Below are 25,083 nucleotides of genomic sequence, written 5' to 3'. Positions count from 1 at the left end.
CAAGTACCTACGTAGCCATCGATAACATTTTCCATTATCCTTTCAAGGATCCCGGTGTTAAAAAGAGTTAGTGAATACAGGCAGCCTTGTCTCCCTTTATAAACCAGTGCCCCAATGTTGGTGTTGAAGTACACTGCCCCACTAGTGGCCTGCTGGTAGAGGTGCTGGATTACTTGGGTTACGTTTTTATTGACACTGGAGTGGCCCATGTCGAAAACGTTATTGAAATCAATCAATCAAAGATTCTGTTGGTGTTGAAGGTATTTCTAGCAGAGTATCCCGAGGTTTAGGATTTGTTGTGTTGTGCTGCGACCTTGCCTAAAATCCGATGTTGTTCTGATATAATTGTGTATGCTATAGGTTTTAGCCTGTGTAGTATCATGAAGTAACTTTATATCTTTGTCTAAATAACAAGCAGAGACGGGAGTCATGTGGAGGTTCAATATGTAACTGATGACCGCATCTAGCTCCGTCATTACCATAGCGACCAAGTGGAGGCCTGAATGCTGTTTGTATCACACACACGTGCGCACCCACTACTGTTGAAAATAAATGTTTGTATTATGAGAATCGCGTATTGTAGCGTCCATTTCTTTCAGTACGTACTTGAACATACATTAAGCTCAACTAGTCACTACGTGTATAGCAGAGGTATCTGGCTTTATCTCAATAATGGGAGATAATGGCCAACAAGCTGTTAGCTATCAGCTCTTCAATGAACTCTTTCAGTTTATCTGCAGCTTTGTACAAGCTCGCCCCCTTCTTGTCTAGTGGCATTGTTGAGCGTAGCCGAGGGTCCAAAGGGCGAGTCACTCCATACATCTTTTATTTGCTCAAGTACACTGATAATTCAAGAGTTGCCTCCATAAACCCGTTTGGCAAGGTGGGAAGATGTAGGGACTCACGTGACTGGGATACAACCATGTGATTGGGATACAAATGTGATTGGGATACAAATAAATGATTGTGATACAACCATGGTAATGTGATACAACCATGTGATTGGGATACAAGCGTATAATTGTGATAAAACAATTTTAATTGTGACACAACCCTGTGAATGTGATACAACTTTGTCATTTTGTTCCAAGCGTCTGATTGTTATACAAACTTGTTGTGTGATTGTGACCAAATCATTGATATTTCTTTCAAAACGTATACCTACAGGCTTATGTACAACTCTGAGCAACAAACAATCTATGATGATCTCATTTTATTGAAAGGAAAAGTAAACAAACAAAAAGACTTAGGCTATGGGCCGACGTTCCAAAGTGTCACTTAATTTTGTTCAAAGTGGTCAGTATTTGTAGCCCTAGCAGCCAGTACCATGTTCCTAGTATGAGACAAGTACAACTAGAACACTCGCCTATCGGATAATCTTATTTAACAGATCAGAGCAGAGCATGAAGAAGAATTGGTTAAAAGTGAATTCCAGACAGAGGTCTCTTTATTGTGAATCTCTTTTAATTTATGTTGTTATGTTTAATTATGACTAGGTTTATCTTTTTCTTTTGTATGTATCAGTCAAACCATGCTCATTATTTGTACGAAGCGTCCCATTATAATTCATTTTATAGCACAAACGTACTGGCCTCTAGTCACAGGCATTAAGAGACTCATGCATCTGTTCAGCTAGCATTATAAATGTAATTAATTAGTGTAATTTTTTTTTGAGGGGGGGGGTCTGTTTATAGCTGTCAACGATTTCAATTGTAGAGATTCAGAACCTATTTCGTCTACATAGTTTTAGAGATAATTACTACACAATCACTAACACACAATCACTCACATACAAACACACAAAGTGAAGGAAAGATGGAAACAAATGTCTGCACTTAATAAACTTTATTTATTGAAACAAAACATCAGTTATCTACCAACACATCTTTCTTATGAAACAAAACATCCGTTATCTACCAACACATCTTTCTTATGAAACAAAACATCCGTTATCTACCAACACATCTTTCTGATGAAACAAAACATCAGTTATCTACCAACACATCTTTCTTATGAAATGTAACATTGAGATACAAGTAACAGACCGGGTATACATTTGGGTCAGTGAACATTTTACCACTGAACATTAAGAATAAACATTGATCTGAAAAAGGTTGGCGGCGATGTCCTATCCACGGCTTCAAAATAAATTTCTTTCCTAAGATACTGATTCTTCATTTCCACTACTAGTTTTCAAATAGACAATTAGCTCTTGCGGGTGAGTCTCATCTTGTGCAAACAGTAAAAGATGCAAAGTTCCATTCAAAACGTCAAGACGATCTTTAAGACTTGCATTAATATGATGAAGCAGAAACCAGAACATTTTTGTTTGCTTTCCTTTCCAGGCTTGGTCTTAATGTTGTAGTCACGTGGCTACCCGTAGCATCTACTAGCTGCAAGTTGTTGAAATCACCGTTTCTCCCCATGAATTGTAAAACTCTCTGCTAGAATCTAGACTTAGACATTGGTAATGTACACTTATCATTAAGTTCTCTCCGTACACTTATGCAGCTGGTTTTGGGCCAGTACAGCTTCAATCTCTATGCTTCATCTATTTAACACAATGACAGCGCCAGCCGCTCCTGTTAACAGCACAAGTTTCAAATGAAAGTGACGTCACACAAACTAAAATGTAGCATCGGCTCTTTCAACAAACTGAAATAAAGTCAAAATAATGACTCAGCAGAAACAAGAAACACTATTAATAATCATTTTATATACAAAGGATATACTTTATATGGTCCAAAGACAACATTGTATGGTCCCTTAATTATTTTTACAATGCCTGAAATACTAGTTGGAAAACAAACCCGAACACTGTTTCCATTGAAATGAAGAGCTACTGTTCCCCTGAATAGAGTTAGCTAGGTTGTTGTAATCAATATTTGTCTTTTACTTAACACCAACCCTAAAGAATAAAAAGACTAAAAGACTTTGGACTTTGAAATGAATTAAATGTCCCACTTAGAGGAGGGGGAAGAGAACGTCAACACTACATCATGTCTGAATCTATAAAAGACACTGTTATAATACTACAGCTTTACTTTGTACATATCTAATAAGTCTATTTACATGTATACTTACACGTTGGATCACCATACAAACCTGAACAGTCCAATACAAAAGCAATATTTGTTATCTTCATTACTTGCTTGTTGAAATTATTCAGATGTTCTATTTTAATAAAAGGGCACTAACTGCTGAATTACGTTGAAGTTAGTGATTGTTTCCCTTGTCATTGCGACGTCGCGATTGTGTTTTTTTTCCCCTGTTGGAATTCGCGTTTATGTTCTTGGCATCTTTATATTTCTGAATAAAACTATTCTATAACTCAAAGGATGGTCAGTTCCTACTGATTGGTCAGTATGTAGCTCTGGATGGTCAGTGCAGTTTCCAAGCGTGATCTGCAGTTGGAGGAGTTGAATCTCATCAGATTTCGCCAAACACGATGAGATAAAACTCTCTCCACTCCATAACACGCCTGATATCAAGTGTGTGTCTGCGCATGTCTAGTCGTGCTCACGCTCGTCACACAGTGACGCAGATCACACGCCAGCACGCGCACACAAACACACAAAAGTGTAATGTAGTCTATTCTTGGCGCTTCAGCCATGAATCTCAAATACTAATTATTGTCCAACAAAAAGTTGATCGTTCTCCCCTTGCATTGGTCACTAGTGTGTAACACATACAAAATCAAAACTTAAAACTCAATGCCTAATGCACACCAGAAAAAGAACAAAATACACAAAAAGAAAAAATCTTGTTATTTGATCCGAAGAAATGTAGCTCTAAATAAGTTACAGATTTTCAGACGATTGGCTTGCTACCAGCAGACGTGAAAACCAATAGTCACTCTAGTGACGTGTGATGCTCACCATTGACTGTCCAGGAAAATAAAAGGTCCAGAGAATCAATCGCCCAATCTGGCCACGACAACGTGACTCCACAGCAATGCTTCCAATCTAATGAGACGACCTCTAGAGCAGTTTGTTTAAACATAAAAACTAGAACTCTAGACAGATAACGCTAATAGTGTAGAGGCCTAGGCCCTACTGAACCACCTCAATTGGAAAAAAAGGGGGGAAAATACAGAAGATAAAAACAAACTGATAAAAGAGACCGAACTACAAACACAGGTTCAAATGTAATCACGCAAACACACACACACAGATCCATATAGCTGCAGACACAGTTTGAACCAACACACAGAGACACAAGTGTAGTGCTTTAAGTCAAACTAGATAGATACCACACATAACTAGATCCATGGGCACCGTTATCTTAAACAGGCATTCGAGTACCTTTGCCATAGGTAGACCCCGATCACCCCTTCCCCTTTCCATGTTCAAGCTCTAACGCCCTTCTGTTAAGTGCAAACAACAGGGGCGTGCACCTTCCTTTTGATTCCTGGTCATCAATTTGATGGCAGCACATTAGTTCTTTGTTCTTTCAACAGAATGTCCACCAAACATATCTATGTACTTCCCAACTAAACGTTTTTACATTTTCAAAACAATAAAACAAAAAAATTAAAACTTCTATTTACTTCTCAATTAAACGTCTCTTTACTTTCAAATTAAATTTCCATTAAATTTCCACCTAAATTCGCACGATAATTATAAATTTGTAAAAAGTCTATTAGCCCCTCCTTGCGTTGAAGATAGAAGAGTTCATGGCGCACTTCAAATAGTCGGGGACTCCAACTAACGTAGTCTAACGTGTGTGTGTGTGTGTGTGTGTAGATAGCGTCAAGTCAACACAAGTCGAGAATGGAAACGAAAGTAAGTTTTACTTTTTCCCCCTGACTATTATTGGACGCACTGAACTATATACTTTCTAAAACGTTTGCATCCATCCTGACTCTAGGTAAGTGAGAGTTACCTAACATAAAGAAAAGAAACAAGAATTGCAGAACAAACGACCGTAAGAAAAATGTCTTTTTGTTATCATGCTAATATTGGTCCAAAGAATCAACCTATCCTGTAGTTCTCTATAGAAGGGCATTCATTTTGTCAGCTGATGATATTACATAAACCCTTTAAATCCCCATTCTCCTTCTGCTGAACGCCAGACTCACTGTTTAATTGAACAACACTTGAAACTTAAAGTCGTCACACGCACTTAAGGAAATAAAATCACAATAGAAATATGGACACGCCACAGCACAGAGGACTGTTCCACCACCGAAAGCTTTTTTTTCTCTTGAAAGTGTCTAAAGAGTTTGGGAAGCAAGACCTCAAATGTCAACACAAGTATAAGCGCTGGAAGAAGTGTCCGAGAAAACAATCAAATCACCCGCGACACAAGCTCCAGCTGGATGAACCTGCCCAGTGGGCAGCTGTACATTACTGACTCACATAGGTCTCACCAGCCACACGAGGAGGTACATTACCGACTCACATAGGTCTCACCAGCCACACGAGGAGGAGGTACATTACCGACTCACATAGGTCTCACCAGCCACACGAGGAGGAGGTACATTACCGACTCACATAGGTCTCACCAGCCACACGAGGAGGTACATTACCGACTCACATAGGTCTCACCAGCCACACGAGGAGGAGGTACATTACCGACTCACATAGGTCTCACCAGCCACACGAGGAGGTACATTACCGACTCACATAGGTCTCACCAGCCACACGAGGAGGTACATTACCGACTCACATAGGTCTCACCAGCCACACGAGGAGGTACATTACCGACTCACATAGGTCTCACCAGCCACACGAGGAGGAGGTACATTACCGACTCACATAGGTCTTACCAGCCACACGAGGAGGAGGTACATTACCGACTCACATAGGTCTTACCAGCCACACGAGGAGGAGGTACATTACCGACTCACATAGGTCTCACCAGCCACACGAGGAGGTACATTACCGACTCACATAGGTCTCACCAGCCACACGAGGAGGTACATTACCGACTCACATAGGTCTCACCAGCCACACGAGGAGGAGGTACATTACCGACTCACATAGGTCTCACCAGCCACACGAGGAGGTACATTACCGACTCACATAGGTCTCACCAGCCACACGAGGAGGTACATTACCGACTCACATAGGTCTTACCAGCCACACGAGGAGGAGGTACATTACCGACTCACATAGGTCTCACCAGCCACACGAGGAGGAGGTACATTACCGACTCACATAGGTCTCACCAGCCACACGAGGAGGAGGTACATTACCGACTCACATAGGTCTCACCAGCCACACGAGGAGGAGGTACATTACCGACTCACATAGGTCTCACCAGCCACACGAGGAGGTACATTACCGACTCACATAGGTCTCACCAGCCACACGAGGAGGAGGTACATTACCGACTCACATAGGTCTCACCAGCCACACGAGGAGGAGGTACATTACCGACTCACATAGGTCTCACCAGCCACACGAGGAGGTACATTACCGACTCACATAGGTCTTACCAGCCACACGAGGAGGTACATTACCGACTCACATAGGTCTCACCAGCCACACGAGGAGGAGGTACATTACCGACTCACATAGGTCTCACCAGCCACACGAGGAGGAGGTACATTACCGACTCACATAGGTCTCACCAGCCACACGAGGAGGTACATTACCGACTCACATAGGTCTCACCAGCCACACGAGGAGGTACATTACCGACTCACATAGGTCTCACCAGCCACACGAGGAGGTACATTACCGACTCACATAGGTCTCACCAGCCACACGAGGAGGTACATTACCGACTCACATAGGTCTCACCAGCCACACGAGGAGGTACATTACCGACTCACATAGGTCTCACCAGCCACACGAGGAGGTACATTACCGACTCACATAGGTCTCACCAGCCACACGAGGAGGAGGTACATTACCGACTCACATAGGTCTCACCAGCCACACGAGGAGGAGGTACATTACCGACTCACATAGGTCTCACCAGCCACACGAGGAGGTACATTACCGACTCATATAGGTCTCACCAGCCACACGAGGAGGTACAGAACCGCAGAGCAAAGTCCTGTGAATGAAGAAAGTCGAACCACGACGGACGAACTATGTATAGTCAACACTACCCCAACTCAAAATATTACTAGTTTATTTGATACAAGGCTACCAGGTATCTGTTATTGTTTTAATAGTCGACTTTAAATATTGATCACATCGTCAAATGACGTAATCAGAAATCGTGGTAAAGAGAATCTCTCAACTGGTCTCTGATGTCACAGACTCGAGACAACGCCCTCGATTGGGACCAACTATGGATGAAAGAAGTGCAAGACATAAACTTAGAAAAAAAAAGATGACTTTTTTCCAGTATTTTACGTCAGGTATTGTTTTGAATCCGCAAGCCTGTTTTCATTGCATTTCTTTAGTCTTTAATATAAAGTCTACAAAGGACAAGACTTTGTTCTAGTTGTATTAAGATCATTCATACACGTACAATGTTCCGGGCATAGAATCTTTTTTTTTTTAAATCCACCCTAGTTGCCTATAAGTGATACGCCCAATCAAAAAGACCACAAGAGATCAGTGTGTAATGCAAATACAGGAGAAGATCGGCAGAAATGTAGATTTGTATTTCCCCACGTGGTTTCAACATGGGACTAAAGTCTGACCCAGAAATGTGCAGATAGCTTATCTCCGCAGCCCGCGAGCTATGAGAACAACCGACTGTCGTCTGCTTATAACTAATTCTAATCTAGAATTTTTTATTTTAACGTTCAGGTTTTTTTTTTTTTTTTTTTTTTTGAGTGGCGTTGAACTTCAAGAGAGAAAAAAATGGCAGGTGGGGGGATGGGTAAAGTGGAAGGACTAAAGCAGACGTGTTCAATGATTAGTTCCTAAAAGAGAGACTAGACATCACGGTTCGAATCCCATTGATCAGATACAAAGTAGTCCACCACCCAGACGGTGACAACAAAGGGAAGAGACCAATACTATGCGACAAAAAAAGAAATAATCATGAGTTTAGTCCCCGGAAAATGATTAAACCTAAAGAGTTCCAGATTTCTTGTAAATGGAGTCTGCTGATAGTTCTAAAAAAATTACATTGTTATTTTAAATACACAAGTTAATAGTTACTTCTTTATAAAAAAAAACAGCCGCATATGCCTATATAATGCAAAAGCTGTGTCTGCACTAGACTAAAGATACCATAGTTAAAAGTAACAAATAGATGGAAAATAGAGGAATGTTGTTCTTGATAAGTGTCGATAGTGTTCGTACTTACACATGATCCCACTAACCAAATAGATATGAAGAGGGTCAAAGACCTTGGTCAACCAGTGAACAAGAGCGGACGAAAGCGTTACAACTTTGATAATCCTATCTAAATAGATAAACATAATCCTGTATCAGCCCTGGCCACTGGTCAACGGTCATCATGCTTAGTGACCTGGTCACTAATCTGCCTTGAACTTCCCTTCCTCACACAATACTCGAGATATGCAAAACGAATGAGACGTTACACTATAGCGTTCAGAGTACAAGATGAAAACGTATATACTTAGTCTACTGCTGGAGTGATGAGCAAGTCCCACATCGGAAAGTGGCCACACCAAAGACAATAGGAAACAATCTTCTAGTTCTCCTAATCGCGGTTGAACAAACTCATCAGGAAATGTAACGCTTTATTAATACAGTCACCTGTAGAATGGCCACCAAGAGGCGAGACTTCTGCAGACTAACAGTGTTCTGGTAAGACAAGCCCTTATCAAAATGGGCCCCGGGGTTCTTGAGATACAGAAGGAAAAAAAACATGCAGAGTCACAAGCAGATCAAATCCAGGGGGCCAAAGGTCTCGCTTTATACGAAGAGCGGTTGAAAACTGGGGAGTGGGGGGGGGGCTGTGAGACAGCCCGGCCCCCTCCACCCCATCACACGACCACTCATCGTGCATGACAATGGATCAATTTTTTGAGACCATGTTTGAAAATGGCGAGTCTAAGTGTGTTGAAGACTACTGATGGTTAGCGTGTCAAGAGATAAGATAAGAACCACCACCACCTACCCCTCTCACCCAACATCCTTAATATAGTGTATGTAGTTTTTTTTTAACATTAGGTAAGCCAGCAAACAGATATCACACACACAGACACTGTCTAATTGGTGGACACCGTGCAAGACACAAAAATTTTGCACACATTTGAAAGAGGCCCCCCCCCCCCCATTCCTATTCCCGATACTTCCACATTCTGAAATACAGCATTAACAGTAAAACTAAAATCCGAAAGTCTGGCCATCAAGAGAAAGATTACGTTCGTTTCGTAGCCCCGCACTAAAGACGCACACTGTGACTCAATACACAGAAACGGGTCTTGATGGTAACTTTAGTATTTTCAAGTCCAACCAAACCATTTCCTATTGCTGTAGTTGCAAGTACAATGCAGACACTTACGTAAATAGGCACGTTACGGAAGTACTCTTGGCTTAAGGAAAGACTTACCACAGTGCATGAGTTCCTATTTTACTACATGTATCAGATATAGAAGTACCACTTAGCCAATCTACACAGTTCTGTTTGGTGTTTAGTTTTTCATACGGTATAAACAGAAAAAAAAAGAGTATAAGGAAACAAAGGAGAAACAGTCCAAACGCTTTACAATATTTGTTACTGGTAAATAAAACACATTGAGCACAAAATAAAATACTTCCTTGATATCAACGTTACCCAAGTTCAAGGTTGAATTTCTCGCCTGTCATCGAACACGTGGAATAAGAGCAATGTAACCTTAACCAACAGAGTTCTAGACAACAAGTCTAACAGCCAAGCCACACGGTCGTGCCACGAATTGATGCTTTGTACGAGGACTTTCAACACGACTCAAAGGCAGAGGAAAGAAATAACTCAACTCCAACGCTTAGAATAGTCTCTGCTCCATTCTGTTCCAACAACGGACGTGAGCACTTACTGGTGTGTGTTGAGTGCCTAGCTATGTAGACACATCAGAAATTAGTCTCGTAATTGTTGGGAAACCATTTGGAAACTTGGACAAAAGGGAAGGGGGAGAGAGAGTCAAGTGGATTGTGAGTAACGTTTCATTGGTTCTCAAGCAATCTTTAGTTACTTTATTTACTAGAGAAAACTTTAGTTCTTTAGTCACTTGATTTACTAGAGAAAACTTTAGTTACTTTATTTACTAGAGAAAACTTTAGTTCTTTAGGCACTTTATTTACTAGAGAAAACTTTAGTTCTTTAGTTACTTTATTTACTAGAGAAAACTTTAGTTCTTTAGGCACTTTATTTACTAGAGAAAACTTTAGTTCTTTAGGCACTTTATTTACTAGAGAAAACCTTAGTTCTTTAGTCACTTTATTTACTAGAGAAAACTTTAGTTCTTTAGGCACTTTATTTACTAGAGAAAACTTTAGTTCTTTGGTCACTTTATTTACTAGAGAAAACTTGAGTAGAGCTTCATTTTAGTAGAGTCGACTTCAGTAGAGCTAACTTTAGTAAAGGTCAATTTAGTAAAACTAACTAAAGTAGAATAACCTTTGAGAGCGCTAACTTTGATATAAAAGATGTCTGAAAAGCAAATGTCCGTGTCATTTATTTGTCAAATATTTTAAACTAAAGAAAGCATTAGACTGTTGCAATAGACTGATTACATTAGACTGTTGCAATAGACTGATTACATTAGACTGTTGCAATAGACTGATTACATTAGACTGTTGCAATAGACTGATTACATTAGACTGTTGCAATAGACTGATTACATTAGACTGTTGCAATAGACTGATTACATTAGACTGTTGCAATAGACTGATTACATTAGACTGTTGCAATAGACTGATTACATTAGACTGTTGCAATAGACTGATTACATTAGACTGTTGCAATAGACTGATTACATTAGACTGTTGCAATAGACTGATTACATTAGACTGTTGCAATAGACTGATTACATTAGACTGTTGCAATAGACTGATTACATTAGACTGTTGCAATAGACTGATTACATTAGACTGTTGCAATAGACTGATTACATTAGACTGTTGCAATAGACTGATTACATTAGACTGTTTACAAAACATAATTTAAAAAATAAACATACGACCTCGTACAAGCATTACCAGACGTAAACCACGTGACCTGTCAGCAAGTATTGCCAGACGCCAATCACAGGGTATCAAATTGAGAAAGATATGACCAACAGAAACTAGTAGAACATTTCTAGGATGTCTGAAACGTTACAACCATACAACCAAATCTAGTGACGCCCAACTAGGCCTGCTCAATGAAGAGAGACGTTGCGGGCGACTCCAATAAAAGTTGATTCTACTAAAGCACGCTTTAGCTTGAGGCCTTCTTGACGTCTGCTGTGTATCAAGAGTGGACAAGGACGTTAATGAAATCATGGTACAGCAGTTAGAGACTGCGTGTCCAGGATGGGAAGAAGTCAAAGCCTATCACAGCTAGTAGAATGTGGGTGTGAAGCGAACCCTATCCAAATATTTGTGACCTTATAAATAAAAACTAAATTAACCTCATCATAAACTTTTTTTTTTGGTAACATTTCCATATGAACAATAATCTTCCTTAAGTGCCAAATTTGAGTTAACTGGGAAGTAGTTCTCGAGCCTAATGGTTGGCCATTCTACAGGAAGTACACAGCTCTTGAGTCTGAGCGAGATAGTCTGGTTCGCCCACTTGTTCTAATCCATTATCTCTTGCTAATCAACCTAGGTCTGGGTTACTCAATGACTGTAGGGACCAAGTCAACAATGGGATTATAAAAAACAACTGAAGCTTTTGACTGATTAATGGCTTATATTAATCTGAAAATAATAGAATTTAAAAACTGGTCAAAACAAGAAAATGTATCTCATTTGAAACAGAGCACAGCTAAGTGCGAGTTACACTATCAGTGGCCCATCTCCTAGGCATCAACTTCACCTAGCTTAGACAAAAAAAAAAAAAAAAAAAGACAGTTTGTTTGGAAGCACAAACTCAAAATCGGCCCCCGAGTTGGTCCGCTCAGGCAGGTTTCAATATTTTCAGAAAACTGACAGTGATGAAGATATAGTTAAATGTGAACCTGACCTAACAGATGTCATGGAACGATTGTCTAATTGATTTTATTGTTTTGTAAAGGGCCAATCTCTCATTTAAAGCCTCAATATAATATGAAACACTACTTATTAATTGTTTTAAACTATATTCAACGTAGGCTATATGCATTCTAAATAGATTTTTTCGCTTGCAAAACAAATAGTAAACATTTTTTTTAATGTAAAAAGTTTAGAAAATACTTAATTGTGTAATGCACATTTTTAGAGACCTTCCTGCAAATTACAGCACCAGGAAAAAAAAGAAAATTCAATCAAAAACGATGGCACGACACAAAATAAATGTCAACTCATACATACAAAAGCATGAAATGAAAGAGTTTTAGGTGAAGGTCATTACCAACTTGAAAAGAAAAAGCTGAAAATTGCAGAACTCCATGAGCTGGAAGAGTTAGATCTGGCACCAAAGTCAATACTGCTAAGATCCAATCCTCCAACGCAAGGAGATCTACTCTCATGATGTTGTTGTCCAAATCCACTTGATAGTTTTAAACAGACTTTCTTAATGGACAGATCAAACACGAGAACACCAAGCACCTTCCTACGGATCATTAGGGCGACTAAACGCTAAAAGGATCATTAGGGCGACTAAACGCTAAATGGATCATTAGGGCGACTAAACGCTAAATGGATCATTAGGGCGACTAAACGCTAAATGGATCATTAGGGCGACTAAACGCTAATAGAAGTCTAATGAGTAGAGTATTTGTTCACAGCGGTGGCAGGACTAACTGTTGTGGTGAAGTTACTCCCTCCAAATCCTAAAAATAATCCTATAAGTAATCAAAATGAGCTAACAAAAGAAAAATGGCACAGAACATAGCCCTAAATTTGGCATTAACAGCCCCTGCATAGTTACAGCCTCCAGAGTAGCTCTTGTTCAAAGTGTGCCACATTCTAAGCATTGAACTAACACAACAAAGACATTACAAAGCTCGCACCTACAACTTCGAAATGAAGTAAAAAAATAAACAAAACACCGCGACATTCAGATCTAGAACATTTCCCTTTTGTTACGTGCAATAAACGGGGTGTAACACACAAAACAAAAACATAACAAACATTAGCATAGACGAAGACAAGAACATCTTAGAAAGACCAGACTGGTACCATGTAACCAGCTACAAGTCAAAGACTCTAGACTCGCTTATCAAAGTGACAAAATGAAACGATCTGCAAAGAACATGTACGAAAGTGAAATCGAAGATTCAAGCAATGTAATCAAAGTTTAGACGCATTTAAATGAGCAATGTCGGCAACTCACGAAATCTTGCGGTGTTTAGTTGAACTTATATTTTTTAAACATCCACTTGTTGGGTTCTTGAAGTTCTAAAACTATTTTCAAATCAACATGACACGTGTGTGCTCAGTTCACACGAATGGCCAAATTATTGGACCAGTAACGGACAGCTTACAACTTGGCTAAAAATACAAGCAAAAAAAGAAGGCGACGCTCGAGGACGGAAGAAGAAAGCCCAAACCGTGGACAGTGCTTATCAAGATGTGAGTGTTTGCTCACCGATCCGTATCTATTCTCTCCGTATTGTGTACATTTGATAACCAAAAAAAAACAACTGATCTAGTGGGTGAAAAACACTAAAATAGAATAGACCAGGTCTGCATTTATTTATATACATTTAAGATTGCATACCCAGACGCCATTTTAGGGCGACGACAGAGGTAACGCCCCCCAGCATGGCATGGGAAGGTAACTCTAGCTGATTTCCTGTCACAAGATAGGCAGATTAGCCCCGAGAACAATGATAGGGAGTTTCAATAGCAGAGAAACAGCGGGAAGAACTGAGAACTACAAGCAAAGGAACGAAGACACAGAGAGACCAAGACATTTTGTTTTTGTATCAAGAGTCTGTGTCTGCTCAAAGCGGCTCATACGTCTCAGATTGGAATACGTACATAGTCAAGTTGCATCTTACCATTTGAAGCCTACTAGGTATCCACAACATCCAAAGCAATGTCTCATAGCAACTAACTAGCTAACATCCAAAGTAATGTCTCATAACAATTAACTAGCTAACATCCAAAGTAATGTCTCATAACAATTAACTAGCTAACATCCAAAGTAATGTCTCATAACAATTAACTAGCTAACATCCAAAGTAATGTCTCATAGCAACTAACTAGCTAACATCCAAAGTAATGTCTCATAGCAACTAACTAGCTAACATCCAAAGTAATGTCTCATAACAATTAACTAGCTAACATCCAAAGTAATGTCTCATAACAATTAACTAGCTAACATCCAAAGTAATGTCTCATAGCAACTAACTAGCTAACATCCAAAGTAATGTCTCATAACAATTAACTAGTAGATCTCGTCATCAATTATTACAAGAAAAAAGACAGACAGAATTGTAGGCCTATCAATTCATAGAAATGTTTTAAGAAACTTTAATATTAATGACGGTATTTTTTAATGGATAAAAGAAAATATTTTTTTTAATTTAAAAAAATCCAATGAACTATATACAAGCTAATATATTAATATATTCGCTAATTGTTTTTCGAAGGGGCATAATTTAATCATGCCTCTTCTGCATCAAGCAGAGTTACCTTACTTTAAATGTTCTAATCTGAAAAAGAACACACTGCATGTAGACTAAATTATAAATTCCTCTCTCTCACTCTCTTTGTGAAATGATTCTCTGGACGAAATGAATCAACAGAAAACAAACTAAGAGAGAACGTAATTACGTTGTTGTTTAACTCTCTTAATTACCAAGTGAACACGTGTAGAGTGACCTCCCACCAGTGGAGTGGTGTCAAGGCAAGCAACCCAGAATTCAGGACAACAAGACGCAGCAAGAGTTGTCTGTCCTTTCGCATCGCTAAGAGCACAAGATAACGAACTAGTAACAACATGCACACAGGAACGCCACACAGTCTTTGTCATTCAAACACAATGACATCTCCATGAAAGCGTGGATTCAAGAAAGTGCTTTGTTGAACTCATGTATTTAGTTTTAAACAAAAAAATGAGAAGATAAAACAACTTAGTTGGCAGCATCACTTCTAGGCGATCTGGTGCTTACTAAATGTTGACACGCCTTCCCTCTCCCTCCATACCACTTGCCCTCCCCCGATTCAAATGTCGACTTTCTTACATTTTCTATCCGTGTCTCTGCTGGGTTACTGCTACGTTTGTCCACTCGCTTGACCTCATTTGTCTTAAGGATGGCTCGTTTTGTTCACCAACCAGTCTACGCTTTACTTATGGCGCACTTAAAAAAAAATGTCTTTCCACTGTAGGACCTATCCAGAATGTTCTACCCCCTCTTGATTTAGTTTCCTCGTGCGGACAACTCCCTGTCTTAATGCATACATCCTTTTTTTTTTGTCATTATCTAGGTGACAGCATGATTGTCACACAAACATAGAGGCCATGCCACTTACTGAGATTTAAATGTTATCCGAATAACTAGAAACACAAACAGAAAATAAACAACAACTCAGCCAGACCTGCAGATAAACTGTCCAACATTCGACTCAACGTTAGTACCCTTGCCTATATAGTTACTATTCCATTTCGTCTCAGTGATAGTCAGCACATAATCTACTCTCCTTATAGGAACGTTTAGACCATTGAAATCAATGGAGAATATAAACAAAAAGTAAAGACATGAGGGGAAAACAGTGAGTTTTAAGTGAATTGTTGTATTAACATCGCCTCATTCACTTCAATGTATGCGCCGACTCTGACAAACCTACACGACAACCATCGAAGACACAGAGAGAGAGAAGGACAAACACACTGTGTAGGTGTACACACTGAGCCAGGATGTACACATCCTGTACACAACAATAAGTCCGTGTCTATGTGATGAGTTGGTAAATGAGTACACACACCAAACCAAACAGTTGTACCACTAATTACTCAAACCTCAACTCACAGACCCTCACTCTGCACGCGTGTTCCACACACACTTACAAACTACAACATACAAACAACGATTTGGCGTGTTTGCACGACAAATACTAACGAACGACTTAATGAGGTTAAAGGTTGAGCTACTAGCTACACGATTAGAATTCATGTTAAATATTTTGCTTCAGACAAAACCTATTTGACCCGCAGGATGAAATGATTTTTATTTAGACCTATGTATGTGCGTAGAGTGAAGCAGATCTCAATATAGATCGAAATTTTAGCGAACGTCCTAGCCTGCCAACGAGCTAATGAAACAGAAGCCAATGCAATCAATTCTAAATGTAAACCTATGTCCAAGAGCAAATTAGCAGTAAAAAAAAATGCAACAAAAGGCCTCGACAATGTCGATGTGACTGGGAATAAAAATGGTACTAACCTGTTGATCAAAGCTTGTTACTGGAAATGATACAAGAATAAAAACAGAAAACGGGAATCTCCTAAAACACAATCTCTGTTGTCAGCGAACTATTTTTAAATTGTTACAGAACTTATTAGCTAGAACAAATCGGTCTACAGATAAAAGTGAACAACTTCAAACTGATCCGACAAAAAGATTAAATGCAGCACCTTGAAATTGTGTCCAATAATAAATTCAAGACATAAAGACTTGCCCAAGAATGTCTCCTTGATTTCACTTACAATACATCAGAGACAACAAGAGACACAGACGGAGAGAGAAAAGGCTGACATATATCAAGCAAAACTTCCTTCCACACCAAGTGAATACCAACTGGAGTGTCCAGCAAGTCGCACAGCCAGCTTGCTTGGAGTCTCCTCACTCCGAGCCACAAGTTCGAACGTCGATCACACTCTGAATGGACCCTGGGCTGGGACGCCACAATTTATTGACTAGCGAAAGACACTTATACTTTGATCTCTGTCACGCCCCCCTTCCACGTTGCTTCTATTATTGTTTTATCGAGCTGAGCTTACTAGGGACCCACTCCCGATCCGCCCTCCCCCCCCTGTACTCGGACAAGACAAAAGAATATATTTGTATGAAAAAAAAAGAAAAACTACAGCGCAAGTTGAGACATTGCTGTTTACAAGAAATATTTACCACCACCAGCGCCCCATCCGACCTGATATCGCTAGCATCCAATCATCAGCTCTTAGCAATCGACTCCTATCTCATCAAGGTAGGAATGTAAAGGGGTATGCATGGTCGAGGCTAAGTCAAACTTATCAGCAGATCCACTCCATCCCCTCCCACTTCATACAAGCTTTCTCCTATCAAATTAACATTGATTTCTCCCCCACCCTCTCTCATATCTGGCGGTTCTTAAACTATCACTATTTCAGCAATTCAACAATTCAGAACTTGTCTCTAGCCGACTCTTAGTACACTTGCCTATATAGAATTCATTGAAAGACCAAAGAGAAATAAAAGGTCAATCTTTGTCTTTAAAGTATCTGTACAAACAAATACGCGTCATGTGCTAACACATTTACGTAACTAAACACAAGCCTAGTACAATCATGTCGACGCCTGGAAACACATACATGTATTTTTATTGACGTGAGGCGAAATGAACAGCCAATGGCTTTTGGTAATTATCTGAGAACTATTAGCACTGTTTCATTAAAAGTATAAGTAATACCCACATCTTCTTTTAAGAGAAAAGAAATATGTCCAAAAATAGATGTATTGTTTCACATGTGTCCGTCATTTTAGTTGGTTTAGTTGTCAAGAATCTCGGGAAAGTAATCGTAAACATGTGGGGCTCAACGTAAACAATGATGGGGACCGCTGGCGTCGGACAAGAGATGTCTCTAGTGAAATAGGACACGAACAAGTTGAAACAAAGAGAACAACTTTCCCAAAGTAATCTTCCGTCTCAGCAAATCTAATGTGCAGGAGGATCTCAGCCCATCTTGCCAGACCTCTACAGCTATACCAGGCTCCAACATGTTCAAACAGAATGTCCACCCACTTTCAGGAGTCCGTACCTCGATGTTCAAGTGAAGCCTCAATGGGAAACACTTGAATCTCTCAGTGGGGTTGAATACATTGCCTTTGACACTACTCAAGTTAGATATTACACGACTAACTAGTGTAGTAGGGGTTCCTCTCCATGCAAGACCCTAAATAAATGTGGATTTTTTTCCTGTAAAGATGAAGAAAATCAAAGACCCTAACTGTATCCCTTAAATAGATCTAGATTATATGTCATGGAAGAAACAAATGACATGTAAAATAGAGCAATGATTGGGTCAAGGCAATGAAAGGCACAGCAGAGCGAGACCTAGATCGAATTGAAGAGTCATCTAGTTACGAATCCACACACTTTTTAACACATCTATACGTGCCAGTTAATGAATTCATAACCTTCCTTAGTCTGACTTTGTTCTCTCTATAACACATTCTTTATTAAACAAAAGTAGTTAAGCACTTGATTAAGTTTGGAATGTCTCTAGTTTGACTGAGAGACCAAGAGTTAAGGTTATGCAGTTGATTAAGTTTGGAATGTTCCTAGTTTGACTGAGAGACCAAGAGTTAAAGTTATGCACTTGATTAAGTTTGGAATGTCTCTAGTTTGACTGAGAGACCAAGAGTTAAGGTTATGCACTTGATTAAGTTTGGAATGTCTCTAGTTTGACTGAGAGACCAAGAGTTAAAGTTATGCACTTGATTAAGTTTGGAATGTCTCTAGTTTGACTGAGAGACCAAGAGTTAAGGTTATGCACTTGATTAAGTTTGGAATGTCTCTAGTTTGACTGAGAGACCAAGAGTTAAGGTTATGCACTTGATTAAGTTTGGAATGTCCCTAGTTTGACTGAGAGACCAAGAGTTAAAGTTATGCACTTGATTAAGTTTGGAATGTCTCTAGTTTGACTGAGAGACCAAGAGTTAAAGTTATGCACTTGATTAAGTTTGGAATGTTCCTAGTTTGACTGAGAGACCAAGAGTTAAAGTTATGCACTTGATTAAGTTTGGAATGTCTCTAGTTTGACTGAGAGACCAAGAGTTAAGGTTATGCACTTGATTAAGTTTGGAATGTCTCTAGTTTGACTGAGAGACCAAGAGTTAAGGTTATGCACTTGATTAAGTTTGGAATGTCTCTAGTTTGACTGAGAGACCAAGAGTTAAAGTTATGCACTTGATTAAGTTTGGAATGTCTCTAGTTTGACTGAGAGACCAAGAGTTAAAGTTATGCACTTGATTAAGTTTGGAATGTTCCTAGTTTGACTGAGAGACCAAGAGTTAAAGTTATGCACTTGATTAAGTTTGGAATGTCTCTAGTTTGACTGAGAGACCAAGAATTAAGGTTATGCACTTGATTAAGTTTGGAATGTCTCTAGTTTGACTGAGAGACCAAGAGTTAAGGTTATGCACTTGATTAAGTTTGGAATGTCCCTAGTTTGACTGAGAGACCAAGAGTTAAGGTTATGCACTTGATTAAGTTTGGAATGTCTCTAGTTTGACTGAGAGACCAAGAGTTAAGGTTATGCACTTGATTAAGTTTGGAATGTCCCTAGTTTGACTGAGAGACCAAGAGTTAAGGTTATGCACTTGATTAAGTTTGGAATGTCCCTAGTTTGACTGAGAGACCAAGAGTTAAGGTTATGCACTTGATTAAGTTTGGAATGTTCCTAGTTTGACTGAGAGACCAAGAGTTAAGGTTATGCACTTGATTAAGTTTGGAATGTCTCTAGTTTGACTGAGAGACCAAGAGTTAAGGTTATGCACTTGATTAAGTTTGGAATGTCCCTAGTTTGACTGAGAGACCAAGAGTTAAAGTTATGCACTTGATTAAGTTTGGAATGTTCCTAGTTTGACTGAGAGACCAAGAGTTAAAGTTATGCACTTGATTAAGTTTGGAATGTCCCTAGTTTGACTAAGAGACCAAGAGTTAAAGTTATGCACTTGATTAAGTTTGGAATGTCTCTAGTTTGACTGAGAGACCAAGAGTTAAGGTTATGCACTTGATTAAGTGATTAAGTTTGGAATGTCCCTAGTTTGACTGAGAGACCAAGAGTTAAGGTTATGCACTTGATTAAGTTTGGAATGTCTCTAGTTTGACTGAGAGACCAAGAGTTAAGGTTATGCACTTGATTAAGTTTGGAATGTCTCTAGTTTGACTGAGAGACCAAGAGTTAAGGTTATGCACTTGATTAAGTTTGGAATGTCCCTAGTTTGACTGAGAGACCAAGAGTTAAGGTTATGCACTTGATTAAGTTTGGAATGTCTCTAGTTTGACTGAGAGACCAAGAGTTAAGGTTATGCACTTGATTAAGTTTGGAATGTCCCTAGTTTGACTGAGAGACCAAGAGTTAAGGTTGTGCACTTGATTAAGTTTGGAATGTCTCTAGTTTGACTGAGAGACCAAGAGTTAAAGTTATGCACTTGATTAAGTTTGGAATGTCTCTAGTTTGACTGAGAGACCAAGAGTTAAGGTTATGCACTTGATTAAGTTTGGAATGTCTCTAGTTTGACTGAGAGACCAAGAGTTAAGGTTATGCACTTGATTAAGTTTGGAATGTTCCTAGTTTGACCGAGAGACCAAGAGTTAAAGTTATGCACTTGATTAAGTTTGGAATGTCTCTAGTTTGACTGAGAGACCAAGAGTTAAAGTTATGCACTTGATTAAGTTTGGAATGTTCCTAGTTTGACTGAGAGACCAAGAGTTAAAGTTATGCACTTGATTAAGTTTGGAATGTCTCTAGTTTGACTGAGAGACCAAGAGTTAAGGTTATGCACTTGATTAAGTTTGGAATGTCTCTAGTTTGACTGAGAGACCAAGAGTTAAGGTTATGCACTTGATTAAGTTTGGAATGTTCCTAGTTTGACTGAGAGACCAAGAGTTAAAGTTATGCACTTGATTAAGTTTGGAATGTCTCTAGTTTGACTGAGAGACCAAGAGTTAAAGTTATGCACTTGATTAAGTTTGGAATGTCTCTAGTTTGACTGAGAGACCAAGAGTTAAGGTTATGCACTTGATTAAGTTTGGAATGTCCCTAGTTTGACTGAGAGACCAATGAAGGCTACAACAATTGTTCACAAATAAGCGCTATGACGTTTGGGCTAAGACGTACAAATATTCACTTCTGAAGACATTTTTCTCTCACCCACACACACCCTGTCTCCCTCTCGTGCACAAACTCTCTTGCTCACAACACACACACACACACTGACAAAACATGAACTCTTTCCCATATACAGAAACTAACATACACACACACACACACACATAACATTCATATTTTAATCCTAACAAGTATATTTTGTAAAAAAAATGTCTTCAAACAAACAAACAAAAATGGTTTTAAAACAAGGTTACAAAGACAGTTTGTGTGGAAATACAAACTCTAAATCGGCCCCAGAAGTGGTCCACCCAGGCAGGTAAAAAGGCATATTTCAATATTTTCAGAAAGAATATCAGAATCAAATTCTATCAAAGGCAAATGACAGAGAAGAATGGAGAAAGAAGAATGACATATCTTGTGTGGTGCCCCAACGGTCCAGCAGACCAAGTGAAAGGTGAAAGTGAAGGTGAAGTTGGATGTGAACCTGGCCTAACTGATGTCATATAAGGATTATCTAATTGATCAATTTTTTTTAAACGGTCAATCTCTTATTCATAGCCTCAAGAAAAAATTTCCGTTAAAAAAAAATCCTATAGTTGGGTGTTCCATAGGAATTATGCTCTGATAATATAAAAAACTACTTAAAATTGTTGTTTTAAATTACAATCCATTTATATGCATACTAAATAGATTTTTTCTCTCCAAAAAAAAAAACATATTTGTTTTTTTTTTTTTGTAAGAGTTAGTATGACAGAACTTACTTAACTTAGCAATAAAATATATATAATTTTTTGACAAAAATATGAAACCGTTTGCATAAATGTGTTAAAAATATGGCCAATAGTTATCTCCCTTACTAAATAGACTCCCGTGTTTGTCACTATTAATAGTGAATAGTAATTTTTAAAAAAATGGCGTATTTTTATGAAAAACTGCTTGCATAGTTGATTTTAAAAGCTAAATTTTTCGCTTTCAGAAAAGCAAAAAAGTAGCCGTTGCACAAAAACTTTGAAAGGTCTAAAATATTATGATGTCGGATTTCCAATATCTTTTCTAGTTTACGAGATCTAAATGGGACAGACGGACAGACCACACAAAAGTAATAGCGTCTATTCCACTTTCGGGGGCCGCTAAAAATGACGAAATGCACAAAGAATCATATTCTGTAGTTATACAACATTTGTTGAAAGCAATTGTCCAACATGTGCAGATGTTTATTACATAACCGATATCTGAGGATTTTTTTCAGCATATCAAAAAAGTTTATATTGCCAAAAAAAAAAACACAAGTCAAGAAAGCAAGTTTCTTGGTCTACCAATGAGTCAAGATTGTTCAGAAATTGTTCATAGTTCCTGATCATTTGGTTGTCTTTTGTTTCCTGTTGCAGAATCGTGAAAGTCAATTCATCCCAGCCGATAGAAGTGCTTAAACTGGCAAATTTTAGAAAGTCTTATGTTCCAGAACACGGAGGATGTGTTTATTAGCTGACAGATCAGTGCGAATTTCAAGTATTGTAAATAGTTTTATGTCTAAAAATGTATAGAGTCAATGTTCCAGAACACCGCTGAATCCTCACCAAGTTGTCGAAGCTTATTTTCTGCACCATGTTGAAATTGTTCAGTACAAACACAACCATCAACCATGAACATTACTCTTTCATCATCAAGCTGTTGGTGAAGCTTGTGTTCTGCACCATTAAGTAATGTGCCAGTGCAAACACGACCAACAACCTCGATATCCTTAGTGGGTCTCGCAGGTTTTTCCGATTAATGCAAAAGGGCTAAAACCAATCTTCAACACAATAAAGGTCAACGTAACTACAAAGTGTAAGGCTATTTCCAATCCAGAGAATGAATTACGAATATTTGTCGAAGTTAAATAGTAAGGAGATGTTCGCATATACACAATGTCATTGGACAATAGTATTTAGACCTGTGGGGGAGGTAGCATAGAGACATGACGGTACGACTCACGCTGAGATCAAGGAGACCGAAGCAACCTTACACTAAAGAACGAGGGAGAAAGCTGACCTATTTATTAGCCCTAAAAAGATTCATTCCCACACAAGAACTGAGGCCAAGTTAGTCGTTCCAGAATCGGCTTGTTTATTCACAGTAGATTCCGCCATATTCAAGAAGAAACCAGTCAATTATCTGGGCGCATCCATTGTCTTTTGAGTGAAATAGAGCCTAACGATTCCTTACAACAACAAAAAAACTTTCATATGAATGTAACATTGCTGGTGTTACATTTTCTTTGTACATAAAAAGAATACAATACAATTTCATATCAGAGACAAAGAAACAAAAACGAAACAATACATCTATAAACACTAAAGAAGGAACTGGAAATAGCCGTGGGTATGACGAGTTAGAATGAGCATGGCATTAGAAGTTATTAAACGTCCTTTAAGAACTATATATGGATCTACCTTGCGCGACAGAGAATCATGTTAGATGGGAGATGATGAGCTTGGACCACAACAGGTGTATTACAAGACACACAGCTTGTGGAAGCTAAAGATGAGGTTACAATCGACATGCACATAAGTGGTCTGGTACATTTGAATCTGTACATTCTATTTGACGCAGTAACCGAAATGTCTTCACAACTCGTTCGCTATGATACAGCGCAACAATTATTAAGGATGAAAATGTAGATTTGTTCTAACCCTGAAAAGAGCGGTAAAGATGAACATTGTCAATGAGAAGCTTCGGTGGTGTGGCACTGTGGGAATAATGTGTGAAGACTATAAACACAAAACTAACCAAGTGCAACCTTCAAGAACTTCAAGCAGCAATGAGAGAGAAAGAGTCCTTGAGTTGAAGATTTACGCTTGCGCGTTACGTAAATGTCAAACTAAATGTCACAGGCAGCCATGTGTCCTCCCAAAAACATTAGGAAACTTAAATGTATTTATAACAATGGGCTGATTCTATGTAAGCCGTTGTAGCAAGCGATATGTGACATAGGCATAGGCAAACTAAGCAGCTGCCTAGGGTCTCCGATTGGTGAACGTCTCGCATAGGACTAAAAACAAAAAAATTGAGAAAAAATTGCAAAACTAGTATCAGATCTCAAACAGAGTATAGCACTATGACTCCATGTTTACTAGTATCAGATCTCAAACAGAGTATAGCACTATGACTCCATGTTTACTAGTATCAGATCTCAAACAGAGTATAGCACTATGACTCCATGTTTACTAGTATCAGATCTCAAACAGAGTATAGCACCATGACTCCATGTTTACTAGTATCAGATCTCAAACAGAGTATAGCACCATGACTCCATGTTTACTAGTATCAGATCTCAAACAGAGTATAGCACCATGACTCCATGTTTACTAGTATCAGATCTCAAACAGAGTATAGCACCATGACTCCATGTTTACTAGTATCAGATCTCAAACAGAGTATAGCACCATGACTCCATGTTTACTAGTATCAGATCTCAAACAGAGTATAGCACCATGACTCCATGTTTACTAGTCTAACTATGCCATATATGAATTTTAGTTATTTGTCGATTTAGATACAGAAGGGCAGGTTTTTAATCATTTGCTTCATTTTATTTTTTTTCCGCTGTTTCTTTATTGTTTGTTTTTTTTATTTGGGACCACCAAATTCACTTCGCTTAGAGCCTCCAGCTATCCAAAGCCGGCCCTGGTATACAGATGGCGCTATATGAACTCTATATCTGAGAGGAACAGTGCCCCAGCTTCTTCCCTTCTTGACTCTTGCACACAAAACTGAGAGTCAATAAAACAATTAGTTTCTTCGATTCAAAATCAAGTCTTTTTATTCAAGCACAAACATCTCTCTCAATACTTGTTTCCATTGTAGCTACGAGCATGTATAGTTGAGGCTGGATTTATCTTAGACAGACATTCTATAAAGTGACAGGACTCGTCAGGTTTTTTTTAAGTCACTTTCAACAGAAGCTCAACAGTTAGTCCACTGACTCGTTTCAGCATAAGCTCAACAGTTAGTCCACAGACTAATTAATTTCTTGTCCTTACAAATATTTATCTTTCCAACATAAACATC

At 38.8% G+C, this 25,083-nt stretch overlaps 1 protein-coding gene and 1 long non-coding RNA gene across 7 annotated transcripts in view; both read right to left on the bottom strand.

The window, feature by feature from the left end:
• Positions 1-25,083, bottom strand: part of LOC106073385 (KICSTOR complex protein SZT2-like) — a 118,027-nt gene that overhangs the window by 67,331 nt on the left and 25,613 nt on the right. The window lies entirely within an intron of this gene.
• On the bottom strand, positions 1,831-18,154 carry LOC106073391 (uncharacterized). 2 transcript variants are annotated; one of them, XR_001218776.2, is made up of 2 exons: positions 16,382-18,154; positions 1,831-2,655 (listed from the first exon to the last, which is right to left on the bottom strand). It is a non-coding gene; the product is annotated as an uncharacterized LOC106073391 (long non-coding RNA). The 2 variants fall into 2 exon arrangements; XR_008777819.1 differs by lacking the exon at positions 16,382-18,154 and adding an exon at positions 3,106-3,872.

The sequence above is a fragment of the Biomphalaria glabrata genome, chromosome 5 (assembly GCF_947242115.1).
Source record: "Biomphalaria glabrata chromosome 5, xgBioGlab47.1, whole genome shotgun sequence".
Classification (NCBI taxonomy): domain Eukaryota; kingdom Metazoa; phylum Mollusca; class Gastropoda; family Planorbidae; genus Biomphalaria; species Biomphalaria glabrata.
Note: the sequence above shows the minus strand (reverse complement) of the source record. Positions and strands in the feature narration are given on the sequence as shown.